A 14,555-nucleotide genomic window follows, 5' to 3' on the forward strand; every position below is an offset into this window, starting at 1 on the left:
ATTTCACTCTATTTTTCTAAATTGGTTTGGGATTTTTATTATTGTATTGTAGTTTAACTTTGTTACTGTTAACACCTTGCCTCTACTTTAAGCCTGACTGCTTTTGTGCCAAGCTACCATAGGGTTATGTAATTTAGTGACTTTTCGAGGTTCAACCTGACAGGGATCTTCTTTTTTCTTTTTTTTCAGTTCTTTGATGCCTTCTTATTAACTTTTTTTTTGTATATCTTTTTATTGTTAAACCAATCGACATTACAGATCACTTTTTAACATGAGCGGGAGATCATACATTCTTCAAGTTTCCAATCTGGGTTACAAAAGAGCAAATCACATTGAGTAATACAAGAATATCAAGGGGTTACGGGAGTCTCATTGTCATTTAGGGAAACTGGTGGCGCACAAATATTTCCTCTATAGGCGTTCCAAGACCCCCATACTTTGTTCCATTTCCCTGGACACCCCCTGGCAACATAGACAGATTTTTCCCTGAACATTCACCAATCCAAATCATCTTTCCATTTCACAAGCTCTGGGGGGTTTTGGACCACCCAAGTCTGGGCTATGTTTCTTTTAGCCACCATGACAGCCAGGGTCACCTATTGCTTTGCATAAGAGGTAAGGTCCGTAGGCTCCCAGATGTTCAGGAGGCACCTACGTGCCTCGGGCTGCAAATCAACTGTGAGTACCTCCCGGAGTGTGCGATGCAAAGCACACCAGTATGTTTGTATCCGATCACATTCCCATATACTATGAATGAACGTTCCCACCTCCCCACAACCACATCTACACTCTCCACCATCCGCTCCACCCATGCGGACCAGGCCTGACCCGGTAATATAAATTCTGTGCAGAATTTTCAATTGCACTAAACCCAGCATTGCTTGATCGGACAGGGATTTTTCTTAGGGATATATGTTTGCCTAGACAGAACATTATAGGAAGGTCACATGCATAGAAGACATGGAAGCACCACACTATTGCACACATATGACCACAAATAATTCTGCACCAGACCGACTGTCTAATCATTGGGCTCAGAGAAGTGGGGGGGTGAAGAGGATGTCCACAGGTCCACTCAATAGTTTTCTGTCCCTAAATCTTCCTACCGGTACGTTTACATCCTGTTCTCCTCAGTCACCTATGTAATCGATAAAGTCTGTCGGCCGATGCCAGGAAGCGAGGGGATGCTAGCGGTCAGCGGGAGGCAATGGGGATCCAGCCGTCAAGGTGGCTTTTGTATCTGCAGAGTCCAGGGCAGAACGATCTTCCACCTCCTGACCATTGGTGCCCAGAAGATGTACTATTTCACCCCAAAGCTCTAGATCTCTTTCCGCTGACTCTCTGGAGTAAACATTCCCCGGCAATGGCCTACTCCACTACATCGGCCCTCCATGTATTCCCTACGGTGGTGCTGGGCTTGCCCAGTGAATTTCAATGTGCCTTCTGGCAAGCAGCAGTCCCAGCTGGGAAAACTTATATATCATCTTGCTACCCTTTATTGGGAGTGGCAACAGTCCCAGTAAGGAGTGTTGTATTGTTAGTTCAGCCTTTACACTCATCACCCTCTGCAGTTCCCACACTATTTCATCCCAAAATGGTCCAATTCTCCGGCACGTCCATGTGACGTGGGCAAAGCCAGGCAGTCCAACTCTGCATTTCGTGCACTCAGCAGAGCATATTGGATGCACTCTATGTAGATCCTGCAGCATCAGGTATCCTATGTGTAAGTAATAAAATTGTGCCAATTTATTCCTGGCGTTGCTCGCCACTTCCTGCACCTACGCCGGGGCTCGTCTCCACTCTCCGTCCGAGAGGTGACCCTTCAGGTCCCCATCACGTCTCACACGGACGTTAAACCCATCTGCCTATCACTTTGTAGGGCATCATATAGAAGGGAGAATATAGCTCTGGTGGATCCAGTGTCCAACAGCAACCTCAGAACATTTGATATACTAGGTTTGGCTGGGAAAGTCGTCCACAGCTCCCTGGTCATGCGCGACAAACTGGCGTATTGTTTAGGTAGAGCTGAAAACACGTTTTAAAGATCTTTGGTAGGACTTCCAAAGAGTATACCGTTGTTGCTCCTGCAATGGGACTTGGGAGGTAAACTAATTACCCGTAAAGTCCAACTAAGACCACTAATATTCTGGAGGAGACTAAAAACTACACCACCCTATCAGCATACAATGACACAATAGCGAGGTAATAGAGATAGATAAGAACTCTAAGATTGGTTGGATTCATTATGTTAGGGACACCTTGCACCAAATTGGTTTTAAAGATTACTGGAATGATAGAAATTGCCCCTTGAACCGCTTTAGGAACACAATTAAAGAAGCCCATTGGAAACACAAGTGGGCATTAGAGAGGGGAAGAAGTAGCCATAGTTCCCTCAATACGGCTTTCTTTGATCTAAATCTGCATAGTATGTATGAGCCTCTCTTTGATCACATTACGACCCTAGCAGCAAGGTCCTTATATGTAAAATTCAGGCATGGCACACTTCCTTTGAAATCTTTCTGAGGAAACTGGAAATCTAAATTAGATCAGACTATGGTTTGCCCAGTATATCGGGGTGCTGATGAGGATTTGCAGCATTTCTTCCTTCTTTGCCCAGGGTATAACAAACCTAGATCGAGGTGGATCTTGCCTATTTGTAGGCAGCTGAGGGGTACATAGTGTGTGGTGGCAAAGAGGGTGCTGAGAGCTGAGACCAAAGAGTCGATAGTTTGTGCAGCTGCTAAGTATCTCCCCTGGAGTTGGTGTATTAGGCCTGACGCATTGAGACAGCTTACTATCAACCCCAAAATAAACTGAGGAGCGCAGCGTGGCTCGGATTCATGATAGGATTACTAGTCATCTATAATTTTAGTCCTTTAACTCATTGGAAACATTTTGATCTATTACAGTGATGCAAAAGACTAGATTTATACACTCTTTGTAATAGACTCAGTTTTAATTGATCTTTCATCCTATTGATGTGTTTTAACCTGTATTTTAACACCTATTGCAGTTGCACTGTATTCAAGGTAAACTTGAAATCTTAATGATGATGATGTTTATATCAATGTTACTGTATTTGTTTGTGCTGTGCTCTAATGGCGTACACACCTAATAAAGTATTTACTGGCATATTGTAGATATTGCCCGGACCTATGCCGTAGTGCACTCCTGCCTCCTCCATTGTCATGAAAGCATTATTCAGAAATAGATCTCCCGCTCTTTGACATTTGCCTTCCACCCGGCATGTAGCGTCCATAGAATTTTGTATAGATATGAATGGGCACAACCACCAAATGGGAAGCAACTTTGCATAGGGCGCCCGTTTCCGACTGTGAGTGACTGCCCCTTCCTGGACTTGTGCGACCTGTTTGACTATAAAGGGGGTACCTGCTGGTGATCTGCGACTCCTCATGAACAACCGGGGGAGGTCGTCCGCAACAGTCGATCCCTCCAATAACGACATTTCCCAGTTGGGGTTGTCGTCACACCACAGTGCCGCATATTGGAATAATCCTACATTTACGGTCTGGGAGGCCCAGTCCGCCCATGGCCATGTCCAGCTTTAGGCTCTCTAGCCGGACCCTGCTTCGTTTCTCCACCCATACCCGGGACACCAACAATCCATCCAGCCTCTTAAAAGATGAGTTCGGCAGGATGCAGGAGGAATTTTGCATTGCGTAAAGGCATTCAGGTAGACTCATTTGCTATTTAGTGGACACTTGCACGGCATGGAGAAGGCAAAAAATATGACATTAACTACTTCAAAGTAAGAACACAAAAACACAAATGTATTAGCAAAGAGGGAAACCAAGCCAAGCAGCCAACTTTCTTGTATGTTTAAGACTTTTTTAATCTCTCTTTATTGGTTTTACCTACATGCATACAAGCAAAAGAAACAGTTTGTGCTAAAGAAAGAATAGCAATTGTATATTTTTGCTGATCTTGTAATCCAACATGCTCCTGTCCAATAGAAGCTTTAGAGAGCATTGTTGTATCATGCGCAGAAGGAACCATATGGTGTGGGGGAAGCAACAACAGGTGAACCATGTGTATATAACCATAGCAATCATGAGATACAAAGTGAGTCCACAAACAACAGTAAAAGTAAAGAATTCACTTTTAGCACAAATCTTCCCAGTAGGACTAACATAGCGATCAAGACAGTGGTTTGTCACCTCCGACAACAACTTTGTATACACTAACCCATACATTTTCAACACATTCTCTTTGTGGAGGCATAAAATGTCCAGTGATAATCGCTCAGGGTAGGCACACCCCACCACAAAAGGCATCCCTCTGCATTGATGCATACACTCCTCCATCACCATTACCAGCAATTAATCCTTGAGATCAGCAGGGTATATCCCCAACTGCAAAACACAGTGAGCAGTAGCTAACGCCTTTCCTAGAGGATAATCACCCACCACAAGCTGCGAGATGTACCCCTGTAGACCCTTCAAGGTGGCTTCTCATCAGATTTGGACTCAAGTGCAGCAACATAATCGTCTCATATGTCATCTGGTGGACCTCAGAGTCCCCGAGCACCCAAGGATCAGTCTCTGCTGTTGCCCATCTGTAAAGGCTACGGAACCACACGATGCTATTTCTTCTTCTAACCAATATATATACATTTAAGCTTTTAAGAAGATAACAGTCCCAATAAACACTGCTCAGGGGACCATACAGTTGACCTGTTTGTAAGCTCAGTTGTGATAACCAATACTTACCCTCAGTATCGCTCAATCTCCGTGCATGACCAGACCATATGCTAAACGTCCACGCCATACGTGCAGCATAGGGGACAACTGGGTGCTACTCCTGGGAACATATGGCCCAGGTGCAGTGGGGCAAGGTATGACTGGTGCACATAATTAATTCGAGAATATTTGAATCTCAGATTCCTGGACATTGTCTTAACATGTTGCAAAGCTGCCCCCAAATGCCCATTTGTCAGTTCCTGCCTGTAAGGATGCTCGAGAGACAGACTAGTGATACAGAAGAAACCAGTCGGGTTATACGTGAATGCGAGGGATACTGTTTATTCGCCACAGTAGGAGGCAATCAGTCTGTGTTACGAAAATGATTTCAAAGGTCAAATAATAACAGCCTCCGAGAATTAGTCTTATGACTTCTGGTTGTTGTGAAGGGTTTTGTCCCGCTACCACTCTCTACTCCTGGTTGTCTTGGTCCTCCCTCTTCGGGGTCTGGTTATTCTCTCTCCGGGGATCTCCACACCAGGGCAGCAAAAGAAATAAAGAACAGAAAACACTCGGGTTAGGCTTTATCCTTTCCTATTCTTTGGTTGTGCCACCTCCACCATAACGACGTAAGGGAAGGGAATATGGGATGTCAGGGAGGGATCTTTTTAAGGGTTGTGAGGGATTATACGGGCTCCGGTATGGTGCAGCTCCTAATGGGTGTTCCAGCTACCCCACCAAAAAGACCCTCTGAGCGGCACTTGCTTGAGGCCACGACCCGTGAACCGGGCCGTGGCAGCCGGACCCGGGGCGTCCTCTCCTTCTCTTGAGCCGCCGGGCTTGAACGCAGTATACTCCTTTTCTGTGGTCGTCGCGGCCTCAGAGAGTCCTGCGCCTGGGCCTCCGACCTTCTCCTGTCGTCCGCTCCTCCGTTGTTCTTCGGCAGCGCCTCTGGTCCTGCTCTCGCGTGTCTCTGCTTCCTCCGCTCCTGGTACTTGTTGCTCCGCTTTCCGCTCTCCTCCGTTCCACTCGCTTTCCGCGCTGCTCTCCCCGCTCTCCTTCCTGGTTCCGCCCCTCTTGTTCTGCATTGGCGGCTGCGTCCTGACGTCACGCGATCCCAGCGTGACTAGAACACAGTCAGTTTCCGGTGTTTCCCCCATGGATCCGTCCGTGTTTTCCGACTTCCGCTGTGCTGAGTCGTCCTCCCTCTTACAGTCGTCCCCCCTTAGGAATGGACGTTGGGGCCATTCACAACACGGATGCCTGGACAAATAATCCGCACTCAGCTGCTTCATCCCCAGCATGTGGAGGGTCTGAAATGAGAAGGGTTGCAAAGCGAGAAACCATCGTAGTATGCGGGCATTGGTGTCTTTATTCCGTGCAAGCCATGTCAAGGGAGCGTGATCGGTAAGGACCAGGAAGTGTCTGCCTAAAAGGTAGTATTGTAAGGATTCTATAGCCTACTTAATAGCTAAACACTCCTTTTCTACTTTATTTATTTATTTATTTATTTATGGTTTTTATAGAGCGCAACACTCATCCCATGGGATATCACGGCGCTATCTACCAAAGAAACTACTGCTGACGTGTGCTGAGATCATTGAGGGTTGGGGAAGAGATAGGTTTTTAATTTTCTTCGAAACTGGAGATAGTTAGTGGTATGTCTTAGGTCAGAAGGTAGTTCGTTCCATCTTTTTGCTGCTAGATATGAAAAGGAGCGACCACCTGTTCTAACTTTGTAATACGTTTCGTTTTAGCCAAGGCTGATTGGCAGGAACGTAAGTTCCTGTTGGGTACATAGAATTCAATTTTTCCATGAAGAATTGAGGGGCCGATCTTGTGTAAGGCCCGATAGGCATGGTTAAGCAGCTTAAAAGCAGCCCTCTGACGCATCGGAAGCCAATGAAGTTTGATTAGGCATTCCGATGCTGAGTTGCGATAGCCTTTATTGCAGATGAGTTTAGCCGCCAGATTCTGCAGAACCTGTAGACGGGAGAATAGGTATTCGTTCATCCCTACGAACAGTGCATTGCCATAGTCCAGACGACTAACCAATAGGGCCTGTGTCACTGAACGTCTGCAATCTAGGGGTATCCAGGGAAATATCCTAGCAAGGAGTTTTAGTATGGCAAAGCCCTTGCCAAAAAGGGATCGAACGTGGTCTTTCATGGATAGTGTATCGTCCATGACAATACCTAGGTTCCTAGCATGTTGTTTAGGAATGGGGGCCACTCCCAATGAGGGTGGCCACCAGGTATCATCCCACATACGTTTGGCGCCTCCAAACAAAAGAATCTCTGTTTTGCCTGCATTCAGCTTTAAACAGTGATCGTGCATCCATCGTGCCATTTCAGAGAGACAGTCGTGTAATTTGCTTTTGCAGGCTTCTGGTCTCTCATCCATCGTCACCATCAACTGCGTATCATCCGCATAAGAGCAGATTCCAATACCCCACTTCCTTCCAATATCAGCAAGAGATGATATATAGACATTGAAAAGGGTGGGGCTCAGTGAGGCGCCCTGAGGAACCCCGCAGTCGATGGGATTGGGCCTTGAGTGGAATTGGCCCATGTGTACTGCCTGGGTGCGGTTGCTCAGGAAAGAGTGTATCCAGTTCAACGCTGTAGATTGGACTCCTTTATTCTGAAGTATGTTCAGCAGACACTTGTGTGATACCGTGTCAAACGCCGCTGACAGATCCAGCAGTATCAGTGCTACTACTCCACCTTGATCGGTGGAGGATCTGATACTGTCTGATACTGCCAGCAGCGTTGTATCGGTGCTGTTATTGGCTCTAAAGCCGGTCTGGGAAATATCTAGAAGGGAATTACCTTCCAGGTATTTAGTCAGTTGCTTATTTACCAATTTCTCCAAGGCCTTGGAGAGGTAGGGGAGCTGGGAAATTGGTCTATAGTTTTCAGGACTGTTGAGTAGTTCGTTTCTCGGGGGAACAGTTTTCTGCTGATGTACAACAGGGGTCGCAGTTCTTCACCTGAGTCTGGTTGAGATAAGACCGCCCCCAACCCGTGGTCCGAGGCATCCGTTTGAAGGACAAAGGTAAAATCAAAGTTGGGGCATCGTAAGACCGGGGTGGTACAAATAGCTTGTTTGAGGGCCTCAAAGCTGGCTTCCTGTGCTGCGTGCCATGTCTGAATGCGTGTGGGATGCGTTTTGGACAGTAATTCGGTGAGTGGACTGGCTATGGATGAGAAATGGGGAATAAACCGCCTGTAATATCCTATAAAACCCAAGAAGGAACGAATGTCCTTCTTAGTTTGTGGCCTAGAAATGGTGCGGATGGCTTCAATTTTATCAACTTGGGGCCTGATGTGCCCTTCTTGTATGGAATATCCCAAATACTGTATTTTATTAGTCCCTAAGAGGGATTTCTTCGGGTTGATTGTAAGGCCGGCGACTTGTAAGGCTAGAAATATGGCTTTGAGGTGTACTAGGTGTTCCTCCCAGGTGTGGCTGAAAACCACGATATCGTCAAGATACGCTGCTGCATACTTTTGGTGTGATTTTAGTACCCTGTCCATTAGCCTCTGAAATGTGGCTGGGGCCCCATGTAACCCGAACGGGAGTACCTTGAAGTGGTATAAACCTGATGGTGTGGAAAACGCAGTTATTTCTTTGGAGGTAAGCTCTAACGGGATTTGCCAATACCCCTTCGTTAGGTCAAGGGTTGACATGTACCTCGCTTGTCCCAGGCGTTCTACCATCTCGTCTATCCGGGGCATTGGATAGGTGTCGAACTTTGTGATCGCATTCACCAGTCTGAAATCAATACAAAAGCGCAGACTGCCGTCTGGCTTTGGTACGAGTACAATGGGAGAACACCAATTGCTCTGGGACGGTTCTATGATCCCTGCCTGGAGCATGTCCTCCACTTCCTTTTCCACTGCCTCCCTACGGGCTTCTGGAATACGGTATGGCTTCTGTTTTATGACTGTCGGGTTCAGAGGTACTATTTCATGTTGGACCAGGGATGTTAAACCGGGGTTTGTGGAAAACAATTCTGGGAAGATGGTTATCAAGGCGCCTAGCTCCGCTTGTTGTTCAGTTGTTAATACTTCTCCGAAGGGAACAGAGGGACTCGAGGGGTCGTGGACCGACAGGAGAGGTATATCCAACTGCGGGGAGCTGCAGGCCATCAAGGCGGGGTTGGGTCCTCCAGGTGGCTGGGAGTCCTCCCATTTTTTTAGGAGGTTTACATGGTATATTTGTTTACCCCCTGTTCTATGGGGCAGTAGTATGCTGTAGGTGACAGGGGTGATCCTTTTTTCCACCACATACGGCCCTTGCCACTTCATTAATAACTTATCTTCTGTGGACGGGAGTAGTAAAAGGACCTTGTCCCCTGGTTGAAACACCCTAAGCCGACTGTTACGGTCATAATATCTCTTTTGTGTCCCCTGTGCTTCCTGCAGGTTTTCATGTACGAGTCCCCATATGTGGTTTAAGGACGTCTTTAGGTCAGTAACATACTTCAATAGGGGCTTCCCTTCCTCCTCTTCCCCCTCCCACTGTTCACTGGCCATATCCAATAAGGTTCGGGGCTTTCTCCCAAACAGCAGTTCAAACGGGGAAAACCCCGTAGATCGTTGCTCGTGCGTCTGTAAGGCGAAGAGAACCAGGGGAAGCTTAAGGTCCCAGTCTCTCCCCGTGTCAGAGACGACCTTGCGGAGCAGGTTTTTGATAGTTTTGTTGTACCGCTCCACAAGGCCGTCTATTTGTGGGTGATAAACTGAGGTTCTTATTTTCTTGATCCCGAGTAGGTCACAAATCTGGCTCATCATTCGTGACACAAACGGGGTGCCCTGGTCGGTCAAGACCTCAGAGGGAAAACCGACTCGTGAAAACAGTGTTATCATAGCTTGTGCCACAGCGGGGGTAGTCATGCGCGACAAAGGGAAGGCCTCGGGGTATCGACTGGCATAATCGACTATAACGAGTATGTACCGGTGGCCCCGGGATGAGGGGGTTAAAGGCCCGACTAAATCCATTCCCACTTGTCTATGATGGGGAGTGGTTGTAGGGGTGCCTTAGTGATGGGCCCTGAGCTCGTGTATTGGCATCGCACGCAGGCAGCGCAGTGTTTGGCAACGTCCCTATACACCCCTGGCCAGTAGAATTTTTCTAACAGATACTTTAAGGCTTTTTCCTTGCCATAGTGCCCACCCCCCATTTTATTATGGGCTAACTGGAGCACATGTTCCCGCAAGGATAGGGGAACAAGCAGTTGAGTTTTCTCTACTGAGTCTCTTTTTTCAGCTCTATATAACAATCCCCTTTTTACAAGAAAATAAGGTCCTACCTGGTCTGGTGGCTCTTCCTGGACCTGTTCCCAGGCGTGTACAAGCGTTTGGTCATCCCGTTGGGCTGCCCGGTAACTATAAGGAGGTGTTCCATCGGTATCTGTAATGGAAAGGGGAAAGGCATTCCGTGATATTTGCGAACAGTAAAACTCATTTTTATCATTACGCCTTTCCCTTCTGCTTTTCTTTTCTCTGGTTTCTAGGGCTTCGATATCTGTAGTACGAAAAGGAGCTTCGTCTAGCCATGTGTGGGTATTCCTCTTCGTTCCTTCTATATAGGTTTCGAATTTTGGGTGGTCGGTCCCTATGATAATGGGTTCTGGCAAAGAGGGGATCACCCCCACCCTTTTAAGATGTGGGTCGTTATCTACGTCCAAGACGACTTCCGCCGTGGGGTACGACTTCGTATCCCCATGGACGCAAGTCACCTTCACTTGCTCGGTGGTTTGCAACTGGTGTTCCCCAACCAGGGATCCGTCAACCACTGTGACGTGGCACCCGGTGTCTAACAGGGCCTGTCGTTTCTTGCCATTTAAATATACTTCCGTTCTGTAACGGTGAGATCCCCCATTGGTTAACAGAATCCTGCCCCTGGTGTACCCTACTTCCATGGGTTCAGCGGGTGGTACTCGGTGGGGGCATTGTCTGGCTATATGGCCCCATTCACCGCAGCTGAAACATTGAGGACCTTGTCCGCTGGCACCCGTAGAAGGAGGGGAAGGCTTTGGACTAACGCGCGGGTGTGATAATGGCCTTAGTTCGGGTTTTAGGGGAGGTCTAAAGGAGGTAGGTAACTGGGGCCTTGAGATGGGAAACGGAGGCTGTGGTCGTGTAGTGTCTGCTCTGAAATCTGGGGCCCTATGGAAGGCACAAGCTATTTCCACTGCTGAGGCGGAGGTGAGGTGTGGGTGTTGTTTCACCCATGACTTCGTGGTGGGAGGTAGGGCATCCAGAAATTGTTCCAGGAACACTTTTTCGACTTCTTCTTCCATGGTGGATAGGTGGGGGGTCAGCCATCTGTTACCTAAGTCCCTTATTCGATAATACAAAGCCCGAGGATTGTCCCCAGTAGTCCATTTCTCTTTCCTGAACTTGTTCCGATAATGTTCTTGATCGAACCCTAATCTCTCTAAGATCGCCTTCTTTACGTCTACATAGGCAGTAGTCCCATCGGGATTGGCGGCTTGATATGCAGCTTGTAACTCTCTGGAGAGAAGTGGGGCGATGTATTGGCCCCACCTCTCTTGTGGCCAGGCTGCTGTAGACGCCACTCGTTCAAAATTCAGGAAGAAATAGTCAGGGTCTTCCCCTTCCTTTTATTTTTGCAGGCCCAAGCCTGGTACAGTAGGATGGACCCGGGTATGTACTATAGCGTCCGTGAGTCGTAGGATTGCCGTGTCCTGTACTTGTTGATTCGATGCAACCACCGTTGCCTGATCCTTAAGAGCTCCCTGTAACGCCTCTCTCTCTATTCTAGCAGCCTGTAATTGTTTTTCAAACACCAACTGTAGGTGTCTTTGTCCTTCGGCCAACTGCGTAAGCACATCTTCAATAGGCACGGGTTGTGTCATGGCGTCGACACACCGGGACCGGGAAGTAAAAATCCCACTTCTGACACCACTTTGTAAGGATGCTCGAGAGACAGACTAGTGATACAGAAGAAACCAGTCGGGTTATACGTGAATGCGAGGGATACTGTTTATTCGCCACAGTAGGAGGCAATCAGTCTGTGTTACGAAAATGATTTCAAAGGTCAAATAATAACAGCCTCCGAGAATTAGTCTTATGACTTCTGGTTGTTGTGAAGGGTTTTGTCCCGCTACCACTCTCTACTCCTGGTTGTCTTGGTCCTCCCTCTTCGGGGTCTGGTTATTCTCTCTCCGGGGATCTCCACACCAGGGCAGCAAAAGAAATAAAGAACAGAAAACACTCGGGTTAGGCTTTATCCTTTCCTATTCTTTGGTTGTGCCACCTCCACATAACGACGTGAGGGAAGGGAATATGGGATGTCAGGGAGGGATCTTTTTAAGGGTTGTGAGGGATTATACGGGCTCCGGTATGGTGCAGCTCCTAATGGGTGTTCCAGCTACCCCACCAAAAAGACCCTCTGAGCGGCACTTGCCTGAGGCCACGACCCGTGAACCGGGCCGTGGCAGCCGGACCCGGGGCATCCTCTCCTTCTCTTGAGCCGCCGGGCTTGAACGCAGTATACTCCTTTTCTGTGGTCGTCGCGGCCTCCGAGAGTCCTGCGCCTGGGCCTCCGACCTTCTCCTGTCGTCCCCTCCTCCGTTGTTCTTCGGCAGCGCCTCTGGTCCTGCTCTCGTGTGTCTCTGCTTCCTCCGCTCCTGGTACTCGTTGCTCCGCTTTCCGCTCTCCTCCGTTCCACTCGCTTTCCGCGCTGCTCTCCTTCCTGGTTCCGCCCCTCTTGTTCTGCATTGGCGGCTGCGTCCTGACGTCACACGATCCCAGCGTGACTAGAACGCAGTCAGTTTCCGGTATTTCCCCCATGGATCCGTCCGTGTTTTCCGACTTCCGCTGTGCTGAGTCGGCCTTCCTCTTACACTGCCCCTCTGTAAAATGCCATTCAGCATGCAAGTCGGGTAAGCCATTCAGTCTCTCCCCCGATAACACATTATACAAGCAGGCAACAGCTTTTCCACCATGAGCTAACAAGAGCTGCAGTACCTCAGAAGGCTTTGGGTCAGTCAGGTCTTGTCCAGAGGTCTGCTTGATTGCATGAGTCTGAGCAGTACATGTCAGGATATGACCCAGACCGATATCAAATTTATCGATCAACTCGGCAAAGGTGAGCAATATACTGCGCTCAAACATGTCTCCCAGTGCAGCACGCCATGGTCCAGCCAATGTTGTGTGTCATGGTGAAGGGTCACCACATGAAATTCCAAGGGTGTTTGCAAAGCGGGGTATCCCCATTAGCATTTAGTTAGTCCAATAGTGCTTTGCCACTCTGACTAATTTGTTTACAGGGGCGTCCATGGTTCTCAAGTCCATCAACCAGTCAAGCAACAGAATATCACGTAGTTCTCTCAATACCCTCACCTTCTCAGAGCTAGGGGCATCTGCGAGTCATCTCATAGGCCATTGGAAATGAGCGGCCACATAATACAACTCAGAATTTGGAACTTCTAGCCCTCCTCTTTCCAGCGGGTTGTATAGCTTACCCAGCGCCACCCTTCTTCTCCTGACACCCTATATCAGATCTGTGAGTACACTGTCTAATTCTCTAAAAAACAGGAATTTGGGAGCTGCATTGGAGGTGCTGAGAAAAGGTCCAACAGCCTTGGCAGCACTAATTGTTTGGCACTTACTAATCTATCCGTAGTGGATAGGTGGAGGGTTTTCCAGAACTGCACTGAGTGGATAGTACCAGTCACCACCTTAGTCAGGTTCTGAGGTTCCCATCCATGTAATAAACAACCCCCAGATATTTGAATGTGTTGAATCTCCATTCAAAGCTAGCATACGTTGTCCCATCATGCTCATTATTAGTTAGGGGCGATGTGAATATAAGTACGTCTTGGTTTTATTAAGCCTCAACCCCGACATTTCCCCAGACTCCTCAAGTGGAGTCAATACAGAGGGAAGGGTCTGTTGCATGTCAAGCACATATAAAAGGGCATCATCTGCATACAGGGACATAGTATCCCGAGTCCAGTAGTGTAGTATTCCCGACTCATGGCCTTAAGTCGAAATAGAACCGTCAGAGGTTCCATAAATAGTGTGGGTATCAAGGGTTAGAGTGGGTACCCCTGCCTAGTGCCACGGCCTGTGGGAACGGGTCAGTTTCTTCTCTGCCCAGGCACACCCTTTCGACTGGAGCCGAATACAGGAGCCCCATCCAGCCTGTAATTCTGGACCAAATCCCATTCTATTCAGCAACTTCAGCATGTAGGGTCATCCCACCATATCAAAGGCTTTCTCAGTATCTAAGGAACGTGCTACTGGAGGTGTGCCATCCTCCAGTGTCCTTCCCAACATGAAGAACAGTCACCTAAGATGGAGGAATAAGCCAGCTAAATCCATAAAATAGCAAACAGTGTATACATTGTCAGAAAATGTTATTCCTCTTTATGTAATTGCAACCTGTCATACAACCCAAAAATTGTTACAGGTTGAATTTATTTTAAAATCTGTTTTAACCTTATTAAGTCATATATAAAAGCTTCAGAGATTGGCATCTAAATAAATACATCTGTTGCCACTCTGAATGCAAATCTAAATCACATCACAATTACATGCACTTATGTATTTTTCCCCGTTAAGCAACAAGTATAGACAGAAATCATTAAAGCATTACATTTCATTTTTTTGCCTTTTTTTTTTTTTTATTTTAGATACTGAAGCAAAAACATTTTACATCTGTACAGAATTAGGGAGCATACCTTTGGTATTTATGTCAGGGAATTGTGCCCTGACAAAATAAAAGCCTACCAAACTGACTGTTATACACTTCTATCTCATAAATATTCAATTGTTTCATGGTAGGAAATATCAAGGGAAACAAATCTGCATTGCC

The sequence above is a fragment of the Triturus cristatus genome, chromosome 4_1 (assembly GCF_964204655.1).
Source record: "Triturus cristatus chromosome 4_1, aTriCri1.1, whole genome shotgun sequence".
Classification (NCBI taxonomy): Eukaryota; Metazoa; Chordata; class Amphibia; order Caudata; family Salamandridae; genus Triturus; species Triturus cristatus.